The sequence below is a fragment of the Abramis brama genome (genome assembly GCF_963993115.1).
Source record: "Abramis brama genome assembly, chromosome: 21".
NCBI classification, from domain to species: Eukaryota; Metazoa; Chordata; class Actinopteri; order Cypriniformes; family Leuciscidae; genus Abramis; species Abramis brama.
In genome coordinates, this window is record NC_139983.1 from 30608014 (window position 1) to 30631121 (window position 23108).

The following is a 23108-nucleotide window of genomic DNA, read 5'->3' on the forward strand; positions in this document are numbered from 1 at the left end:
CAATATCATATCAAAATTTGGATTTAGATTTATCTGCCAATATATTGGTTATCAGCTTCGGTGCATCACTAATTATGAAAGTTGAAGCAGTCTCTTTCGCAGTTAAATTTAACATATTGGCATCATACAGAGACTAATGGCCAAGCGAAATCCAAAATTTGTGGACCACCAATACACAACGAGCCACCTATGGCACCATTAGCTAGTGTTGTAGTTTCTTGTTGTTGTAGTTTCTAAAGCTATAAGAGACTCCTGCGAGAGGTAATGAAATATAAATTAAGAGTATACACTCAGCAAATCAGCTGCGGGCTGGTGTTTACACTTAACGGTTCATATGTTCATATTTCACATTTATACAACTTTTCCCCCTGTAATGTTATGACCTATGATGTCATATCCTGTACATCAACAGCTAGAGTTCGTATCTATTGAAAAGCTGCAGGGGACTCACTCTCACTCTCACCCCACCAAAACCCAACATGACTAGGAACATTATTTCATTGATTCTGTTACTGTACTGGAGCCAAGGTACCAAAAGCTTTTTAAAATTATCTCCATAACAACTGAAACAATAACCTTATATTCTTACCAATTCAATTATATTTTTTCCACAGGCACTATGGGTGGGGATGATGTTGTTCAAGAGCCTACAATTCTTCATGAATTAAAAGGGAGTTCAGCCCAAATTAACTGCACACACAATAAGGATTCAACCTACAGACTGATGTACTGGTACCGACAGCGTCCAGGAGAGACTATGAGACTCGTAGCATTCACAACCTCTTACACCCCTCCAGAATATGATGATTCTGAGAAAAATAAATTTATGGCCAATAAAACAGTTGCTGAGAGTGGATCTCTGACTGTGAAGAATTTGGAGCCGGCTGACAGCGCCATATATTTCTGTTCAGTGAGTGAATCCACAGTGAATCAAACTCTGGGCAGAGTTGTACAAAAACAGGTGAATAAGAGATGATCATAATGATCAACAGGGGGCAGTGTGGTTCTTTTGGTAATTTTCAGTCTACTCACATTGCAAAATAAATGTCTCTGTTTGCACATGGTGATGCTTAAAAAAGAGATTTTAATGACTGACCATGAGCTTCATTACGGTCCCCCTTCTCTAACAGTGTACAACTCATTCTGTGTAGTTTGTATCTTATCTTCCCCATTTTATCCCTTTATTTCTCTCAGGTTACACTGGTTAGGAACCGGAATATCTGACATCACTTCCTCCTGCATGTGCCTTTGATTCACAGCAGAAACACTTAGTGAAAGAAACCATGATGGACACGTTTGATAGCATATCTCTATCTCTAATGATACTTACAGGTAAAAATAAATAAATATGCACTTGATAATTTACTTCAATATCATACAGATTGTTTTAGTCTAAACATTACTGTACACAACTGTTGTTTGTTTCTCCACAGCTGCATGTCTTGGTAAAACTGTCGATCAGACGCCGGCTAACCTCATCAAGAATCAAAATGAATCTGCTGTGATCATATGTGCTCACAATATACCAAACTATGAACGAATATTATGGTACAAACAAAGCCAGGACACGTCAGGCCTCAAGTTAATGGGATACCTTTATTTTGAAGATAAGACTAAAGAGCCTGAATTCACAAACAAGATCATAATGGAGGGAAATGGAGAGACAAATGGCACTTTGACTATCAAGGACCTCAGTCTGAATGACAGTGCAGTGTATTTCTGTGCAGCGTATTACACAGTGTTCACAATCACCTCTGACTCATACAAAAACCCTGCCTTTTAAACGGCTTGTTTCTGGGAAATGCATATCTATGTTCCTCCCCACATCTTTGGATTCTGATTCAGTGCCACTTCTCAGCACAATAGGTTTAGTCTTAAAGCAAATATGTTGTTTAAAAAAAAATTCTAAAGGGTTTTAGTTTGTGACAGCATTTATTGCTGTCAAGTTTTGATGATGGATTGAACTATGATGAAGTGCAACAATGTTAGAAGAATTTTAGACAGGATAAAGTGGACTGATCTATGACAGGAAGACATCTGTGTGTGCGGCCTATAGCTGACATCACTTCCTCCCTCGTGTGCCTTTACTTCATAGCAGAAGAATTCAGTAGAAAGAGCCGACATGATGAACTTTTTACTTTGCATATCTGTATGTCTATTGTGGCTAACAGGTAACAGTAAAAATATGATGTTGTGCAAATAGTGATAAACGTTCATGTAAATGTAATTTATATAATTTTATTTCAAACATTACTTCTCACTGCAAACTGTATTGTCTCTCTCCATGCACAGCGGGAACTCATGCAAAAACGGTTCTCCAGAGTCCCGATGACCTCATAAAGAACGAGGATGTATCGGCTGTTTTCACATGTTCTCACAATATACAAGACTACAACCGAATGCTGTGGTACAAACAGAGTCGAGACACGTCTGGCCTCACGCTGATGGGATACCTTAATTTTGACAAAGAGAATATAGAGCCTGGATTTGGAAACAAGATCAATCTGGATGGAGATGCCAAGAAAAATGGCACTCTGACCATCAAGAAGCTCACGCTGAATGACAGTGCAGTGTATTTCTGTGCAGCGTATTACACAGTGATATACACAGTCAAATCTTAATACAAAAAGCTGTTGCCTGTTACTGTAACAGGACTCACCACAGCTCTGCATCACCTGCAAGGCTCCGGGTTTGATTTGCTGCCAACATTGAGTTGAGTTGAGATGAGATGTCTTATTTCTAAGAATGTTTGAGTAAATCCAAGTGTGAGAACAAGGCCCACCACATGTTGACCTCATTCAGACAATTAAGTTGATACACAAGCCAGGGTTGCCAAGTTCGCAGCATTCCAGAAGCTACTTGAAAACAGTTGATTTTCCCCCAAGGGGTTAAAGGTTTGACATATTGCATTACATTTGACTGAAATGCTTGTATTGCGATATTTTATATTGATAAAACTGTGCTAGATGTGAAGTTTTGTGAAGGAAGGCCACTGGAAGGGAGCATTTGGGCTGTGTTTATAATCACTATGATATAGTGGTTTTCAATTTGCATTGCAGTGACAGTAAAATATGTATTTTAGGTATAGGAATGACATATTTTGAGTTTTTTATATTAAAAAAGTGGGTTACTTTTGGGCTATTTTCGATAGGCCATTGGGCTAGTTTTTAGGGCAACCCTGACACAAGCTTTAAACTCAGCATCCCTGAAAGATAGAGGGAGCCATTTCTCTGTTAATACTAAATCAGAACATCATCGAAAAATGTGCATATTTTACGAGAACTGTAAATTGTAAGAATTATTAAGGCGTGCATAATAAAAAAAGAAACTGTTAATGTTAAACAATATGTTAATTGTCCTACTTTCCCTTTGGAATGTCTACTATATACCTCACTAGCTTGTTGTCAGTGCCCACTGAGATGACATCATTTCCTATAAGAAACGTCTTCCTGCATTTATTGCACAGCATTGTCCCCAAAAGCATAAAGCAAAGATGACTAGTATTCTTCCAAGTGTTTGTGTTTCTCTAGTGTGCCTCACAGATAACCGTAATGGAACATTTTTAGTTATTAATTGTAATAATTTTTATTATGGGAACTTGTTTTACACTGATAACGTAGATGTATTTTCTCTCGATTACAGTCGTCTGTCTTGGTGAAACTGTTCTCCAGTCTCCAGCTAACCTCATCAAGGACCCAGATGATTCTGCTGTGATTAAATGTGCACACAATATATTTAATTATGACCGTATTCTTTGGTACAAAAAGGAAATGGGCTTTAAGTTCATGGGATACCTTAATCTTGAATCTGATTATCCAGAGTCTGAATTTAAAGACAAGATCACATTGAGCGGAGATGGAAGAAATAATGGCACTTTGACTATCAAGAACCTCAGACTGAATGACAGTGCAGTGTATTTCTGTGCAGCGTATTACACAGTGTTCACAATCACCTCTGACTCATACAAAAACCTGTGATACCAAAGCTTCAGCTTATCAGTGGCTGCAAATTCACTGACAATCTGCACCTGGACCTGTGGGGTTTGATTTAGTACCAGCTATGAACACAGAAGTAACGTATTCCCCATAATTCCTACAAAATAATTTGTTTTGTCTAGACATTTAATGGTTTCTTCCTGTTATGCATTACCATTTGAACTCTGTAGAAACCTCTGTATATGTTCCTTGAGGTTCACTTATGGATAAATGGATAAATAATAAGAAAAAAGACCATATCTGTTGTAGGATGTGATAGGTTAATGAGTATTAGGGTGAAGAACAGCCACTGCCTTTAATAGACACAATGTGATGGAGTTTTCTGATATTCTTGCTTTAACGATGGACATGTAACATGATTGGCAGACCAGGCCTGCTACGACTACAAATTTTAAGGTTTACTTTAATATAATAATTGGCACAATTTACATCCATGAGTCCATATTTTGAAAACAGTTTATTTTAGATCCAAAGTGATTATTCCCAGTGATGCAACCCATTCTAAAATATATGTAAATAAAGTAAACACTGGCTCAACTCACCCGCTCTCCCCTATTATGTATTATATATCATAGACATTTCTTTATGAGATTCAACTATCAGGCTGATCATTTAACAAGTCTCCTTTTCAATATTTAATAATAATGGGGTAAAATAATTAAATAAATTATTAAAATGATTGGCTGAGTTTTTTTTTTAAACTTTATTTGTGGTCTAGTTAGTATATACATTAAATCAAATATTTTTATACAGACATCAATGGCAAAACCAGCACATAGCTCCATGTATAACACAGTGTTATATTTCATAATTTAACCAACTATGACAAAGATTTTACTCTTCTATGAAAAGGGTGCAAGTCTATTAAAGTCAGCCTACATCAGCATGCACTTCCTCATAATGCCAAGGAGAGAATATGGAGCACGACACACAACAACAACACAAAGTATAAATACATTTGAAACCTTTTTTTCATTCTAATTTCTCAGTTCATCATGGTAATTTTTTCTTTGTTCTTGTAAAAATCTGATTCAAGTATTGATTCAGAAACATGCAAACGAACATTTTAACATTTTCATTTGTACACTTCTTTCAGTCTAAATGCATGGCAGGAAATTGTTGTAATCACAAAAGCTGTGGATAGGAGGCGCTGAGGGTCCATACTAGAATACAGGCATGATCATGTTACAATGCTAAAAGGGGGTGAGGAATTACATCAAACCAAACTTGATATTTTTTTCACTTAGAATATTTCTCCAGTCTATATCAACATGATCAGAGTTCTCCTTGTCTCGCTACTTTGGCTTACAGGTAAATATTTTATCATTCAAAATATGAGTTTAAAGGGAGTGTTTAGTAATAGTGCAGTGTGCTCTTACACCATTTACTATTTTTGCTTCTTTTCACAGGTTCTGTTGTCAATGGCAGTGTTCAACAAAGCCCCTCAAATCTAATTAAAACCGAGAGAGATTCTGCAGAACTTGTCTGCACACACAACATCGCATCATACACAATTATCCTCTGGTACAAACAAACACTTGGACATGAATTTACTTTACTGGGATATATATGGAATAAAAATTCTTTTAAAGAGGATAATTTTAAGGGAAACATCAGTTTGAATGGTGACGGAACCAAGAATGGATCCTTACAAATCAATAATCTTGCTCTCAATGACAGTGCGATGTATTTCTGCGCTGCTAGTTTACACGGTGTGATGTGCAGTCATGACACAATACAAAAAGCTCTGAAAGCAGCAGAATTATGATCCACTGCAGGGTTTCTGCACCTGCTCAAGAGATCGGCTGATAATATCCGCTGACATGAGATGCACACAAGCTGGTACAGTCATGTGGTCTGAATATTAATAGGAAAACTTAAACGGGTCATATAATGAATTCACATCTTGTTTGATGAGTCCAGACATGAAATCATGCCAAACATAAAAAATAATAATAATTAAATTTAATCAACACAATTTTTTACAGATGCTGACAAATATTTTGCTCTTAAATCGGTTAAAACAGAAATATGTAACACTGATAAAAAATTATGTGGAGTTTCTTTATGGGTTGAGAATGTACTGTATAGCTGCCACTGTGACATCATTTCCTGCATCTCCTGCATTTAAACTCATAGTTGAGTCAATCAGCGGAGAGAGACGACATGAGTAATGCTCCTTGTGTCTATGTTTTTTTTCTGCGTCTTGCAGGTAATCATTTGTCATCTAAGATTGTTTTGTTAATACACTGTACCATTGAATTAGCACTGAATTTACTTTTTACAAAGTTTCTGCATTAATATATCTTTCAACAGTGACCATTCTTGGTGAAAGTGTTGTCCAGACTCCTCCTGATGTCCTGAAGAAACAAGATGAATTTGCAGAGATCAAATGTTCACACAAAGTACCAAACTATAATGTCATACAGTGGTACAAACAAAGCCAGAACATCATGGACCTTCAGCTCATGGGATACCTTTATATTCAACAAGAGACCAAAGAGACTGAATTTAAAGACCCCATTGATAAGATCACATTGAAAGGAGATGGAAGAAATAATGTGACTCTGACTATCAACAGCCTCAGACTGAATGACAGTGCAGTGTATTTCTGTGCAGCGTATTACACAGTGTTCACAATCACCTCTGACTCATACAAAAACCTTCCTGTGATGTACAAGTTTATCAGTAACTGCAAATTCACCATCACTTTACACCTGAATCTGTGGTTGAGTAAATATAATCTTCAAAAACAGCAGGTTGAACATATGGTAGTATTCTATAAAATATAATTTTCAGAATGAGAGACTGGCATATTGCATCAGAGAACAATATGTGAAATAGTAAACATTTTGCAATAATCATTTCAAACAGTAATATGCTAAATTGTTGTCACATAATTTGACCTCTTTATGTTTGTCATATTATATGCTTGTTTAATTCAGGGGTGTCCAGTTATAATCTGATATTTCTAAGTGAACAAGCAAGTAGATAAATAAGTAAAATACGGTGACACTTTATTTTACAGTATTAAGATATACAAACAGAATAAACAAAATAGGAGGAGGGGGGTTTGCTTTGTACCTTCATAAATCTGTTAAATTGAATGTTTCAACTGATATGACCATAGCTGTGGATGGCTTATTTGAATGCATAACAGTGGAAATTCATAATGATAAAAAGACAAATATCTTCATGAGTTGTGTATACCGGGCACCTGGTTCAAGCATAGAAACTTTCAATGAGTGGATGGGTAAACTGTTTTCTACTGTGAACCAAAAAAACATATTTATCTGTGGTGATTTTAACATTGATTTGTTAAATCCAACCAAACTAAAAAACGTTGATGACTTCACTGACACAATGTATAGCTTGTCTCTGTACCCAACTATAACGAAACCGAGCAGAATAACGTCACATAGTGCCACAATCATTGACAACATTTTTACTAACATTATGGGAAATCAAATCATCAGTGGCCTATTTATATGTGATATCCACAGCTACGATTTGTATGACTGTAATCTCAAGAAAACGAAAGACACTATGGCAAAAATCTCTGAACGAAAAATTACTGAGGACATGATCCGTGCCCTAAACAATAGTTTAGCGCTCCAGGATTGGACTTCAGTTTACAGAGAACCAAATGTGGACAGTGCTTATTGTAATTTTTTAGATATCTTCACTTCCCTGCATAATAAACATTGCCCTGTGAAAGAAAATTTTATAAAGGAAAAACATAAAAAAAGCCCCTGGATTACGAAAGGAATAATTAATGCCTGTAAAAAGAAAAACAATCTCTATAAATTGTTTATTAAAGTAAAAACAAAATAAGTGGAACAAAGATATAAGAAGTACAAAAATCAATTAACTGATATTATAAGAACAAGCAAACGGTTATATTATCCCAAAAAAAAACTATATGAACATAAAAACAATATAAAAGGAACTTGGGATGTTTTGAATAGCCTAATCAAACAAGGATCTTCAAAGTTGACATATCCTGATCACTTTATTGATGAAAATGGTGAAGATTATAATATGAGTAATGTAGTAAATAAGTTCAACAATTTTTTTGTAAATGTTGGCCCTAAGTTGGCCGCTGATATTCCAGACAATGGAGTTGCAAAATCAACTATTGAACGGAATTCTTTGTCATTCTTCCTCTCAGCTACAAATGAGCAGGAAGTGACAAACATTGTGTGGAAATGTAAAAGCAAGTCCTCCACTGACTGTCATGATATCAGCATGACATTGATTAAAAAAGTTATACTGAATATTGTAAAACCCTTAACTTATATTTGTAACTTGTCATTCCAGACTGGCTGCTTTCCAAGTAAAATGAAAATCGCTAAAGTAATTCCACTCTTCAAAAAGGATAACAAACACGCTTTTACTAATTACAGACCAATCTCTCTTTTGCCTCAGTTCTCAAAAATTTTAGAGAAACTCTTCAATTCTCGACTTGAAAAGTTTCTCGAGAAACATCATGTAATTAATGATGGTCAGTATGGTTTTAGGTCAAAAAGAACTACCTCAATGGCAATAACTGAAGCTATTGAAGAAATTACTAATGCACTGGAGCAAAAAAAGTATGCAGTTGGTATCTTTATTGATCTAAAAAAAGCCTTTGATACTATTAATCACTCAATCCTATTAAATAAGATGGAAAGATATGGAATTAGGGGGCTGGCTGGAGATTGGTTAAAAAGTTATTTAACAGGGAGGTTACAGTTTGTAAAAATCGGTCAGTATTTATCAGATACTCTTGGCATTGTTTGTGGTGTCCCTCAGGGGTCAGTATTGGGGCCAAAACTGTTTAATGTGTATATAAATAATATTTTTAATACATCCAAAGTACTGAAACTCATACTATTTGCAGACGACACAAATATATTCTACAGTAGTGACGATTATAATGAGCTCGTAAATACGGTAAACAGGGAACTAAATATAATAAAAAAGTGGATGGACACAAATAAATTATCCTTGAATATAAATAAAACTAAGATAATGATGTTCGGTAATCGCAACAAAATGTCTGAACAGAGAATAAGTATTGATGGTACCCAAATTGAAATTGTGAGTGAGAATACATTTTTGGGAGTAATAATTGACAGTAAATTGTCATGGAAACCCCATGTCAGACACATAAAAACAAAAATCTCTAAAAGCCTCTCAATTATAAATAAAGCAAAATTATACCTTGATGAAAATGCACTCCGTACTTTATACTGCACCCTGGTACTACCATACCTTATGTTTTGTGTTGAAGTGTGGGAAATAATTACCAGAACACAATAAATCCTCTGATCATATTACAGAAAAGAGCTGTGAGGGTCATTCACAAGGTTGGTTTTCTATAACATACTCATTATCTGTTTACGCAGTCAAAGTTGCTAAAATTTGATGATCTTGTAAAATATAATACATCAATAGTCTTATATAAAGCATTTAACAAATTATTACCGCCTAACTTACAACGTTTTTTTAAAACTCCAGTGCGAGCTCATAACTTGAGAGGTTTTGGATATTTTTCATTACCGAGAGCCCAAACCACTCGTAAACATTATTGTGTGTCTGTATGCAGAGTGAAACAACTGGACTTGCAACAAAAGCAATGCCTAACTATTCATCAATTGAAACTGTTATATAAACATTGGGTCTGGTTAAAATACAGAGATGAGGGTCTTTAATTAACATTGCTGTTATACTCTGTCTCATAGTGTTAACATGTGCTCAATGTTTCCTTACCATCGTTGGTATATTGTCCATTACCATTGTTGGCATTGTTTATTCTTCTTACATTGTTGGTATAAACTGTTGTTATAATAAATACTTGTTACTTGTGGTAACGCCACCATGATATAACATTTGTAAACAATCCGTGAGCAAAGTAACAATGAAGCTCAATGTATTAATCACTAAATGGGGAACTGGGGTGGGATTAAATAAGTTGTCTTCTTCCCACTCCCTTTCAGGCAGAATTCGATCGTCATATTTAAATACTGTATATTCTGTTTTTGCACTATATGACTTATCTATATTTTGTCTACCTTGTACTTTTCTGTGCCATTGCCTGAAATAAACGAATAAACGAACAAAGTATGTATAGCAATTACAATAACCGGGTTATAGTACTAACCCTGAACCTACCTCTAAACCTAACCTTAACCCATGTAGTTACCTTACATTACACAGTATTTTCTTAAGTAAATACACTGTAAGTATACATACTGTAAAATAAAGTGTAACCTAAAGTACTTTACTTAAAGTAACATACTATACTTTTTCAAATATATATACTGTGTAAACTGAATACTGCAAAATATTGTGAGTATATGATACATGGGCTCTGTTAATCTAGCTGTCAAGATGTAGTAGTTATTGTAATCACTTGGAGGAGCTCTTGATTAATTTATGTGCAAATTATGTTGCACTAAAAGCTTTGAAATATTACTGCATTGCTCAAACACAACTTAAAATGCAGAACACTGATCACTTTAGCACAGCAATCAAAACATCATTATTTAGTGCATTTGTATTATTTGGGATGTACATTTAGGGAAAATGGATGGCATTTGCTTGATAAATAAACATTAATTATTTTGTATTCAGTAGAAGAAAGAACGTCATACAGGTTTGGAATGATATGAGGGTGAGTAAATGATGACAGAATTTACATTTTTGGATGAAATGTCCCTTTAAAGTTTCCAGTCATTCACTTTCCAATTGACTTCCTTGCATCTAAACCGTTTGCACCCACATCCCAAAAATTGCTCTTCTGGTGGACTTGTTGGTTTTGAACACAACCCAGAACTTTTTTTACATTGTATGATGTAATGACACACGAGAGCCAGTGCTCACACCTCTTCTGTTTAGTGACAGCAAATGAGAGCGGTCACATATTGTGTTGGCAGATCAGAAAAAAAAAGTATATTCCTGATTCAAAATTGGCATTGTTTTGAAACCAAGTGGCAAGATGAATCCAGTTGTAGTATTTCTGATAATATCCCTTCAGTGGACCTCAGGTATCTCACATTATCAATGATAAATGAGAATTGAAATCAAATTTGAATTGCATTTATGTTAACTGTTAAAAACACTTTTGTAAAACACATCCTTCTCTCTCTTTATTTGCCAGGTTTTGCTGATGCAAATGATATTACACAGTCTCCAAACATAATGTTACTTCTTAAGGAAAATGCCACTCTGACTTGCAGTCACACAAAAGGTATTTCTTACGACAGAATGTACTGGTTCATTCAGCATCAAGGAAAGACTATGGAGCTCATCGTGTACTCAACAAGTTTTGGCACGGTGGAATTTGGAAAGCTCAACAAGGAAAAATATTCAGTCAATTATAAATCTGCAGAGAAGGGTTTTCTTACTGTGATCAATCTGGAGACTCATGACAGTGCGCTGTATTTGTGTGCCGTGAGTGAACACAGTGCAGCAGAATCACTTCACAGATTAATAGCAAAATCTGAATACATTTTCTTTACAACATGCCTCCCAGGTTATTGTGATTTTGGTGAATGTGATTTCATCAAGTAGAACATGTTCCTGGATCAACATCCTTGTTGATCCTAGAGCAACATTCCAATAAACCAATCAGATCAGAGGGATGGACAGAATATCTAGGCTCAGCCAGGGGCCGGAGGGTGTCAGGTTTGGGGACCACACGATTTCGTCTCTGCTCTTTGCGGATGATGTTGTCGTGCTGGCCCCTTCAGGCCAGGATCTTCAGGATGCACTGGGACGGTTTGCAGCCGAGTGTGAAGCGGCTGGGATGAGAATCAGTGCCTCCAAATCCGAGGCCATGGTTCTCAGTCGGAAAAGGGTGGCTTGCTCACTTCAGGTTGGTGGAGAGTTCCTGCCTCAAGTGGAGGAGTTCAAGTATCTTGGGGTCTTGTTCACGAGTGAGGGAAGGATGGAACGGGAGATTGACAGACGGATCGGTGTAGCTTCTGCAGTAATGCAGTCGATGTACCGGTCTGTCGTGACGAAGAAAGAGCTGAGCCGCAAGGCGAAGCTCTCGATTTACCGGTCAGTCTACGTTCCTATTCTCACCTATGGTCATGAGCTTTGGGTCATGACCGAAAGGACAAGATCCCGGATACAGGCGGCCGAAATGAGCTTTCTCCGCAGGGTGGCAGGGCGATCCCTTAGAGATAGGGTGAGAAGCTCGGTCACTCGGGAGGAGCTCAGAGTAGAGCCGCTGCTCCTCCACATCGAGAGGGGTCAGCTGAGGTGGCTCGGGCATCTGTTTCGGATGCCTCCTGGACACCTTCCCGGGAAGGTGTTCCGGGCGCGTCCCACCAGGAGGAGACCCCGGGGAAGACCTACAGTAGGACACGCTGGAGGGACTATGTCTCCCGGCTGGCCTGGGAACGCCTCGGTGTCCCCCTGGAAGAGCTGGAGGAAGTGTCTAGGGAGAGGGAAGTCTGGGCATCTTTGCTTAGACTGCTGCCCCCGCGACCCAGCCCCGGATAAGCGGAAGAAGATGGATGGATCAGAGGGATAGGGGATAGTTTTTTAGTTAATGTCAAGTTTAGGCTTACAACAAGGGTTAGGGGCTTCCACAGCATTCTTATTCACCTATCATTTCCCTCTGATTTTAAGATGAAATGGGTAGGGTTAGGTTTAGGGGTATGGATGGGGTTAGGGTTATGTTTTTGGACAGGAATGTTGTTCCAGGATCAACAATACATGTAACCTGTGATTTTACCAAGTGCAACATGTTCCTGGATCAATATCTTTGTTGATCCTGGAACAACATTTAAATCAACCAATCAGATTTGAGGGAAATGTTTACAGTTTATGTCAAGTTTAGGCTTACTACCAGAGAGTCTCATGGGTTGAGAATGTACTGTATAGCTGCCACTGTGACATCATTTCCTGCATCTCCTGCATTTAAACTCATAGTTGAGTCAATCAGCGGAGAGAGACGACATGAGTAATGCTCCTTGTGTCTATGTTTTTTTTCTGCGTCTTGCAGGTAATCATTTGTCATCTAAGATTGTTTTGTTAATACACTGTACCATTGAATTAGCACTGAATTTACTTTTTACAAAGTTTCTGCATTAATATATCTTTCAACAGTGACCATTCTTGGTGAAAGTGTTGTCCAGACTCCTCCTGATGTCCTGAAGAAACAAGATGAATTTGCAGAGATCAAATGTTCACACAAAGTACCAAACTATAATGTCATACAGTGGTATAAACAAAGCCAGAACATCATGGATCTTCAGCTCATGGGATACCTTAATATTCAACAAGAGACCAAAGAGACTGAATTTAAAGACCCCATTGATAAGATCACATTGAAAGGAGATGGAAGAAATAATGTGACTCTGAAAATCAACAGCCTCAGACTGAATGACAGTGCAGTGTATTTCTGTGCAGCGTATTACACAGTGTTCACAATCACCTCTAACTCATACAAAAACCTTCCTGTGATGTACAAGTTTATCAGTAACTGCAAATTCACCATCACTTTACACCTGAATCTGTGGTTGAGTAAATATAATCTTCAATAAGCAAAAAACAGCAGGTTGAACATATGGTAGTATCAGAGAACAATATGTGAAATAGTAAACATTTTGCAATAATCATTTCAAACAGTAGTATGCTAAATTGTTGTCACATAATTTGACCTCTTTATGTTTGTCATATTATATGCTTGTTTAATTCAGGGGTGTCCAGTTATAATCTGACATTTCTAAGTAAGAAAGCAAGTAAATAGATAGGTACGTAAATAAGTAAAGTACAGTAGCACTTTATTTTACAGTATGTATAGCAATTACAATAACCGGGTTATAGTACTAACCCTGAACCTACCTCTAAACCTAACCTTAACCCATGTAGTTACCTTACATTACACAGTATTTTCTTAAGTAAATACACTGTAAGTATACATACTGTAAAATGAAGTGTAACCTAAAGTACTTTACTTAAAGTAACCTACTATACTTTTTCAAATATATATACTGTGTAAACTGAATACTGCAAAATATTGTGAGTATATGATACATGGGCTCTGTTAATCTAGCTGTCAAGATGTAGTAGTTATTGTAATCACTTGGAGGAGCTCTTGATTAATTTATGTGCAAATTATGTTGCACTAAAAGCTTTGAAATATTACTGCATTGCTCAAACACAACTTAAAATGCAGAACACTGATCACTTTAGCACAGCAATCAAAACATCATTTAGTGCATTTGTATTATTTGGGACGTACATTTAGGGAAAATGTATGGCATTTGCTTGATAAATAAACATTAATTATTTTGTATTCAGTAGAAGAAAGAACGTCATACAGGTTTGGAATGATATGAGGGTGAGTAAATGATGACAGAATTTACATTTTTGGATGAAATGTCCCTTTAAAGTTTCCAGTCATTCACTTTCCAATTGACTTCCTTGCATCTAAACCATTTGCACCCACATCCCAAAAATTGCTCTTCTGCTGTACTTGTTGGTTTTGAACATAACCCAGAACTTTTACCCCTACACTTTGTATGATGTAATGACACACGAGAGCCAGTGCTCACACCTCTTCTGTTTAGTGACAGCAAATGAGAGCGGTCACATATTGTGTTGGCAGATCAGAAAAAAGAAAGAAAAAAAAGGATATTCCTGCTTCAAGATTGGCATTGTTTTGAAACCAAGTGGCAAGATGAATCCAGTTGTAGTATTTCTGATAATATCCCTTCAGTGGACCTCAGGTATCTCACATTATCAATGATAAATGAGCATTGCAATCATATCTGAATTGCATTTATGTTAACTGTTAAAAACACTTTTGCATGTAAACTATTGCATTCTTCTCTCTCTTTTTTTGCCAGGTTTTGCTGATGTAAATGATATTACACAGTCTCCAAACATAATGTTACCTCTTAAGGAAAATGCCACTCTGACTTGCAGTCACACAAAAGACTCTACTTATAATAGAATGTACTGGTTCATTCAGCATCAAGGAAAGACTATGGAGCTCATCGTGTACTCAACAAGTTTTGGCACGGTGGAATTTGGAAAGCTCAACAAGGAAAAATATTCAGTCAATTATAAATCTGCAGAGAAGGGTTTTCTTACTGTGATCAATCTGGAGACTCATGACAGTGCGCTGTATTTGTGTGCCGTGAGTGAACACAGTGCAGCAGAATCACTTCACAGATGTACAAAAACTGTCACGAGAAGTGATATAGAAGATCACACAGACAGGTGGCACTCGTGCACAACATCACAATACAGCCTTATAGAAGGATTAAGATCCTAATGTGTTTTTGTATGACATCAACCATTTAAGTTTAAATATTTTTCAGCAATTTCTTTTTTTTTTACTCATTCTATGTCAAAACTAACCAAATTAATAGCAAAATCTGAATACATTTTCTTTACAACATGCCTCCCAGGTTATTGTGATTTTGGTGAATGTGATTTCACCAAGTAGAACATGTTCCTGGATCAACATCCTTGTTGATCCTAGAGCAACATTCCAATAAACCAATCAGATCAGAGGGATGGACAGATTATCTAGGCTCAGCCAGGGGCCGGAGGGTGTCAGGTTTGGGGACCACACGATTTCGTCTCTGCTCTTTGCGGATGGTGTTGTCGTGCTGGCCCCTTCAGGCCAGGATCTTCAGGATGCACTGGGACGGTTTGCAGCCGAGTGTGAAGCGGCTGGGATGAGAATCAGTGCCTCCAAATCCGAGGCCATGGTTCTCAGTCGGAAAAGGGTGGCTTGCCCACTTCAGGTTGGTGGAGAGTTCCTGCCTCAAGTGGAGGAGTTCAAGTATCTTGTGGTCTTGTTCACGAGTGAGGGAAGGATGGAACGGGAGATTGACAGACGGATCGGTGCAGCTTCTGCAGTAATGCGGTCGATGTACCGGTCTGTCGTGGTGAAGAAAGAGCTGAGCCGCAAGGCGAAGCTCTCGATTTACCGGTCAGTCTACGTTCCTACTCTCACCTATGGTCATGAGCTTTGGGTCATGACCGAAAGGACAAGATCCCGGATACAGGCGGCCGAAATGAGCTTTCTCCGCAGGGTGGCTGGGCGATCCCTTAGAGATAGGGTGAGAAGCTCGGTCACTCAGGAGGAGCTCAGAGTAGAGCCACTGCTCCTCCACATCGAGAGGGGTCAGCTGAGGTGGCTCGGGCATCTGTTTCGGATGCCTCCTGGACGCCTTCCCGGGAAGGTGTTCCGGGCGCGTCCCACCAGGAGGAGACCCCGGGGAAGACCTACAGTAGGACACGCTGGAGGGACTATGTCTCCCGGCTGGCCTGGGAACGCCTCGGTGTCCCCCTGGAAGAGCTGGAGGAAGTGTCTAGGGAGAGGGAAGTCTGGGCATCTTTGCTTAGACTGTTGCCCCCGCGACCCAGCCCCGGATAAGCGGAAGAAGATGGATGGATCAGAGGGATAGGGGATAGTTTTTTAGTTAATGTCAAGTTTAGGCTTACAACAAGGGTTAGGGGCTTCCGCAGCATTCTTATTCACCTATCATTTCCCTCTGATTTTAAGATGAAATGGGTAGGGTTAGGTTTAGGGGTATGGATGGGGTTAGGGTTATGTTTTTGGACAGGAATGTTGTTCCAGGATCAACAATACATGTAACCTGTGATTTTACCAAGTGCAACATGTTCCTGGATCAATATCTTTGTTGATCCTGGAACAACATTTAAATCAACCAATCAGATTTGAGGGAAACGTTTACAGTTTATGTCAAGTTTAGGCTTACTACCAGAGAGTCTCATGGGTTGAGAATGTACTGTATAGCTGCCACTGTGACATCATTTCCTGCATCTCCTGCATTTAAACTCATAGTTGAGTCAATCAGCGGAGAGAGACGACATGAGTAATGCTCCTTGTGTCTATGTTTTTTTTCTGCGTCTTGCAGGTAATCATTTGTCATCTAAGATTGTTTTGTTAATACACTGTACCATTGAATTAGCACTGAATTGACTTTTTACAAAGTTTCTGCATCAATATATCTTTCAACAGTGACCATTCTTGGTGAAAGTGTTGTCCAGACTCCTCCTGATGTCCTGAAGAAACAAGATGAATTTGCAGAGATCAAATGTTCACACAAAGTACAAAGCTATAATGTCATACAGTGGTACAAACAAAGCCAGAACATCATGGACCTTCAGCTCATGGGATACCTTAATATTCAACATGAGACCAAAGAGACTGAATTTAAAGACCCCATTGATAAGATCACATTGAGTGGAGATGGAAGAAATAATGTGACTCTGAAAATCAACAGCCTCAGACTGAATGACAGTGCAGTGTATTTCTGTGCAGCGTATTACACAGTGTTCACAATCACCTCTGACTCATACAAAAACCTTCCTGTGATGTACAAGTTTATCAGTAACTGCAAATTCACCATCACTTTACACCTGAATCTGTGGTTGAGTAAATATAATCTTCAATAAGCAAAAAACAGCAGGTTGAACATATGGTAGTATCAGAGAACAATATGTGAAATAGTAAACATTTTGCAATAATCATTTCAAACAGTAGTATGCTAAATTGTTGTCACATAATTTGACCTCTTTATGTTTGTCATATTATATGCTTGTTTAATTCAGGGGTGTCCAGTTATAATCTGACATTTCTAAGTAAGAAAGCAAGTAAATAGATAGGTACGTAAATAAGTAAAGTAGCGTAGCACTTTATTTTACAGTATGTATAGCAATTACAATAACCGGGTTATAGTACTAACCCTGAACCTACCTCTAAACCTAACCCTAACCCATGTAGTTACCTTACATTACACAGTATTTTCTTAAGTAAATACACTGCAAGTATACATACTGTAAAATAAAGTGTAACCTAAAGTACTTTACTTAAAGTAACTGTCACAGGCCGGGGTGGCCTTCCCTCCCCTTCTGAACGTACCACCTCGAGGAGTTACCCAGAGACACAACAGACCAGACAAGATAATTATCAAAAACTTGTATTTTATTTAGTTAAAAAAAGTCCAATCTCAAACTAAAATCCACCGACTGATCCACCTCTCTCTTCCACCAGGTTGCGTGGGAAGTTCGCACAGCGGTTCCTCTTCAGCCAGACGTAAGTAATGGAGCAAGCACTGGTAAGGATTCGCGCAGCGGTTCCTCTTCAGCCAGACATAAGTAATGGAGCAGACACTGGTAAGGATTCACACCAGCTCCTCTTCGGCCAGAGGTAAGTAATGAAGCAGACACAGGTAAGGATTCGCACAGCGGTTCCTGTTCAGCCAGACATAAGTAATGGAGCAGGCACTGGCAAGGATTCACACAACAGCTCCTCTTCGGCCAGAGGCAAGTAATGAAGCAGACACAGGTAAGGATTCGCACAGCGGTTCCTCTTCAGCCAGACGCAAGTAATGGAGCAGGCACTGGCAAGGATTCACACAGCAACTCCTCTTCGGCCAGAGGTAAGGAATGGCACAGGCACTGGCAGGGGTTCACACAGCAGTTCCTCTTCGGCCGGAGGCAAGTAATGAAGCAAGCACTGGTAAGGATTCGCGCAGCGGTTCCTCTCCAGTCAGACGCAAGTAATGGAGCAGGCACTGGTAAGGATTCACACAGCAACTCCTCTTCAGCCGGAGGTAGGGGTTACGGCAGGCACTGATAGGGAATTGACAACAAAGGAAGGGGTTACTCTTCTCACAGGACATCATCAACCATTTGAGTGTCATCTCTCTTTGGGATAGGGGGGAGGTTCGGGCAGGGAATCATCCGACGCAATACAATAGTCCGTCGTAGATGACAACCGGGGAGCTCTCTCGTTCCCTCCACGAGACACACCCGCTAGCTGGGGGCCACTCCCCTTCCACAGGCCGACGGCAGTTGAGATACAGCGACGGACAGTAATTTCCCCACGGAACGGTGATGGCCGCCTCCACTGGCAGAGGACAATTTCTCTACGTTCACAGAACAACCGTGGTGAGTACAGGATTTGACAATCAACAACTGGATCTTCTTACCACAGAGCAGTGATGGCAGCATTCGATGGCAGAGGGCCGTTTCTCTATGTTCGCAGAACCACAGTGGTGAGTACAGGTTTCAACAGTCAGCAGCTGGGCCTTCTTTCCACAGGACAGTAGTAACAGCATTCGATGGCAGAGGGCCGTTTCTCTATGTTCGCAGAACCACAGTGGTGAGTACAGGTTTCAACAGTCAGCAGCTGGGCCTTCTTTCCACAGGACAGTAGTAACAGCATTCAATGGCAGAGGACAGTTTCTCTATGTTCACAGAACAATCATGGTGAGTAGAAGATTTAACCAACAACTGGATCTTCTTACCACAGAGCAGTGACGGCAGCATTCAATGGCAGAGGACAGTTTCTCTATGTTCACAGAACAATCATGATGAGTAGAAGATTTAACAATCAACAACTGGATCTTCTTACCACAGAGCAGTGATGGCAGCATTCAATGGCAGAGGGCAGTTTCTCTATGTTCACAGAACCACAGAGGGGAGTACAGGTTTCAACAGTCAACAGCTGGGCTTTCTTTCCACAGGACCGTAGTAGCAGCATTCAATGGCAGAGGGCAGTTTCTCTATATTCACAGAACAGCAGTGGTGAATACAGGATTCAACAGTCAACAACTGGGTCTTCTTACCACAGAACAGCGATGCATAGATCTCTCATAAATCCTCTTCCACTCAGACAGGATAAAGCTGCATTCCTGCACAGCATATGCTCAACACACAGCAGTTTAATTCATTTCAGTTTGACCTTCGAAACCCACGAGTAGTCAACTGGGGAACGGGCAGACATAAAACTACAGTTTCCACACCAGTGCACAATTCAGTCACTTCAATGATCACACGTGTTCACTTCACATTAGGCACTGCAACTCACATCAACTCACAGTGAATAAGGTCTCTTCTCGTGGTCCCAGCCGACTCTCTCCGCTCAACTGACAAACTGTACATCCAAGCTGCGTAGGTGGTTGACTATGGAAACACAACTGACATTGAAAAGCTTCAGAACAGAACTCACTGAACGCCGGGGCGGTTTCACCAAATCATGGCAGGTAGCGGGCACTACAGGCATTAACTTCCTAATAGGACTGGCAGATAACACTTGTCTGTTCGATGAAATAACACAGTTCAATCATACCGCTGCTCTCCAGCTCTTCCTTCTTTACACGCAGTCTTTCCCGTCCTTTAACGATCTGCCCTCTCGTGTACTGCTCGACGTGATCAATAGATCAACAACAACAACAGATTTCCTCCAGTCTGCATCCACCCAAAAGATTTCACTCCAAAGTTTCTTCCCCCAAAACTTCTCCCCTGCTGCACATCAACCGGATCCTTTTATAATCCCCCTCACAAATCCATATCCCTCGTGGCTCAATCTCTGCTCATCGCCCAGCTGCCACTCATTCCCTCATTAGTAAGCTCCGTCAGACTGTTTACACGGAAAGACCCGGAACCGTTCTGGTGTTACATCAAACTCGCTCCCCCCCGGAAACAAGAATAGAGAGGGACAGTTCCGCTTATTCGTCACCCTGTGACATCACCTACTATACTTTTTCAAATATATTTACTGTGTAAACTGAATACTGCAAAATATTGTGAGTATATGATACATGGGCTCTGTTAATCTAGCTGTCAAGATGTAGTAGTTATTGTAATCACTTGGAGGAGCTCTTGATTAATTTATGTGCAAATTATGTTGCACTAAAAGCTTTGAAATATTACTGCATTGCTCAAACACAACTTAAAATGCAGAACACTGATCACTTTAGCACAGCAATCAAAACATCATTATTTAGTGCATTTGTATTATTTGGGACGTACATTTAGGGAAAATGTATGGCATTTGCTTGATAAATAAACATGAATTATTTTGTATTCAGTAGAAGAAAGAACGTCATACAGGTTTGGAATGATATGAGGGTGAGTAAATGAGGACAGAATTTACATTTTTGGATGAAATGTCCCTTTAAAGTTTTCAGTCATTCACTTTCCAATTGACTTCCTTGCATCTAAACCGTTTGCACCCACATCCCAAAAATTGCTCTTCTGCTGTACTTGTTGGTTTTGAACACAACCCAGAACTTTTACCCCCCTACACTTTGTATGATGTAATGACACACGAGAGCCAGTGCTCACACCTCTTCTGTTTAGTGACAGCAAATGAGAGCGGTCACATATTGTGTTGGCAGATCAGAAAAAAAAAAAAAATAAAAGGATATTCCTGCTTCAAGATTGCCATTGTTTTGAAACCAAGTGGCAAGATGAATCCAGTTGTAATATTTCTGATAATATCCCTTCAGTGGACCTCAGGTATCTCACATTATCAATGATAAATGAGCACTGAAATCATATCTGAATTGCATTTATGTTAACTGTTAAAAACACTTTTGCATGTAAACTATTGCATTCTTCTCTCTCTTTTTTTGCCAGGTTTTGCTAATGTAAATGATATTACACAGTCTCCAAACATAATGTTACCTCTTAAGGAAAATGCCACTCTGACTTGCAGTCACACAAAAGACTCTACTTATAACCAAATGTACTGGTTCATTCAGCATCAAGGAAAGACTATGGAGCTCATCGTGTACTCAACAAGTTTTGGCACGGTGGAATTCGGAAAGCTCAACAAGGAAAAATATTCAGTCAATTATAAATCTGCAGAGAAGGGTTTTCTTACTGTGATCAATCTGGAGACTCATGACAGTGCGCTGTATTTGTGTGCCGTGAGTGAACACAGTGCAGCAGAATCACTTCACAGATGTACAAAAACTGTCACGAGAAGTGATATAGAAGATCACACAGACAGGTGGCACTCGTGCACAACATCACAATACAGCCTTATAGAAGGATTAAGATCCTAATGTGTTTTTGTATGACATCAACCATTTAAGTTTAAATATTTTTCAGCAATTTCTTTTTTTTGGACTCATTCTATGTCAAAACTAACCAAATTAATAGCATAAAATTTTTACAGTTTATGTCAAGTTTAGGCTTACATTCCGGGTTAGGTGCTTCTACATCAGTGTTATTCACCTTTCATTTCCCTCTGATTTTAGGGATAAGTTATGGGTAGGGTTAGGTTTAGGGGTAGGGATAGGACTACATTTTCAGTCAGGAATGTCTAACTTGGCAAAACCAGAGGGTAATTTTAGGCGAACAAGAATAATGTAGTAGGCTTTAACCTATGAGGTAAACCAACAATTTACATTAATCCCTCAAATCTGATTGGTTGATTGGAATGTTGTTCCGGGATCAACTTTTACTGACTTCACATTGACAATACATCGTTCATTAATTTCATAAATCATCACAATTTTGCTATGGTATACCTGTTAACACTTTTCAAACTTGGCACACCATTATCAAATACGAGACACATGAGAACCAAAGCAATTTGACATCATTGCCATCAATTCTGGTCATGAATTTCAAATATGCACATTTTTTTATTTATTTAAGAGCTACGATGGAAAGGAAAACTATCAGTGAATAAAAACTTTTCTGTATTTTCCTTACTTAAAGCTTTACTTTATAGATTCAGAAGTGTAGGCAAACATTCCTTTTTTCCTAGTGTGTGCTTTCATATGGCAAAGGGCAGCATGAATATGCTATACTTACTTTATACAGACTTGGAACAACATGCAATGTGGGTGAGTAATCGAAAACAGAATTTTAAACTATTCCTTTCGAAATCCAGCTTTAGGATGCGTAGCGAACCTGAAATTTGACACACGGACAGCAGGAGGTGGTGTTAACCATGACTCCTGTGAACACAGCCTTTCTCATACTAACTTAACCTACTAGTACACTCAAAACGAGTGTGTGTTCTCTCTAAGGTAGTGAGAGGAAGGTGATATCTAAGGTTTGTCCACACACACACGCATCTCTTTTCTGAACATGTTCAGGACTTTCGTCAGTGTTGCTTTTCTCATCTGTCTCTCAGGTACAAACTATTTGACTATTCACATCCTTCACATTGTTTGTGAAGTTATGGTATCACTATTAATTATTAGAATACATGATATAAATAAATGATTATTCAATAAATAAAGAGGCTAAATTAATAAACAGAACTGCATAATGTTATTTATATATATTACAATTTTTTGTTTAAACAGATGTTTCAAATAG

At 38.7% G+C, this 23108-nt stretch overlaps 3 long non-coding RNA genes across 3 annotated transcripts; 2 read left to right on the top strand and 1 right to left on the bottom strand.

Annotated features, from left to right (window-relative positions):
- The first annotated feature begins 1273 nt into the window (after positions 1–1273).
- LOC311072104 lies at positions 1274–2874 on the top strand. The gene is made up of 3 exons (XR_014603974.1): positions 1274–1332; positions 1434–2171; positions 2293–2874. It is a non-coding gene; the product is annotated as an uncharacterized lncRNA (long non-coding RNA).
- Positions 2875–5236: 2362 nt separating this feature from the next.
- On the top strand, positions 5237–6625 carry LOC311071849. Its single transcript, XR_014603933.1, has 3 exons — positions 5237–5306; positions 5405–6207; positions 6312–6625. It is a non-coding gene; the product is annotated as an uncharacterized lncRNA (long non-coding RNA).
- Positions 6626–17946: 11321 nt separating this feature from the next.
- LOC311071847 lies at positions 17947–20450 on the bottom strand. The gene is made up of 2 exons (XR_014603930.1): positions 19399–20450; positions 17947–19231 (listed from the first exon to the last, which is right to left on the bottom strand). It is a non-coding gene; the product is annotated as an uncharacterized lncRNA (long non-coding RNA).
- Positions 20451–23108: the final 2658 nt, after the last annotated feature.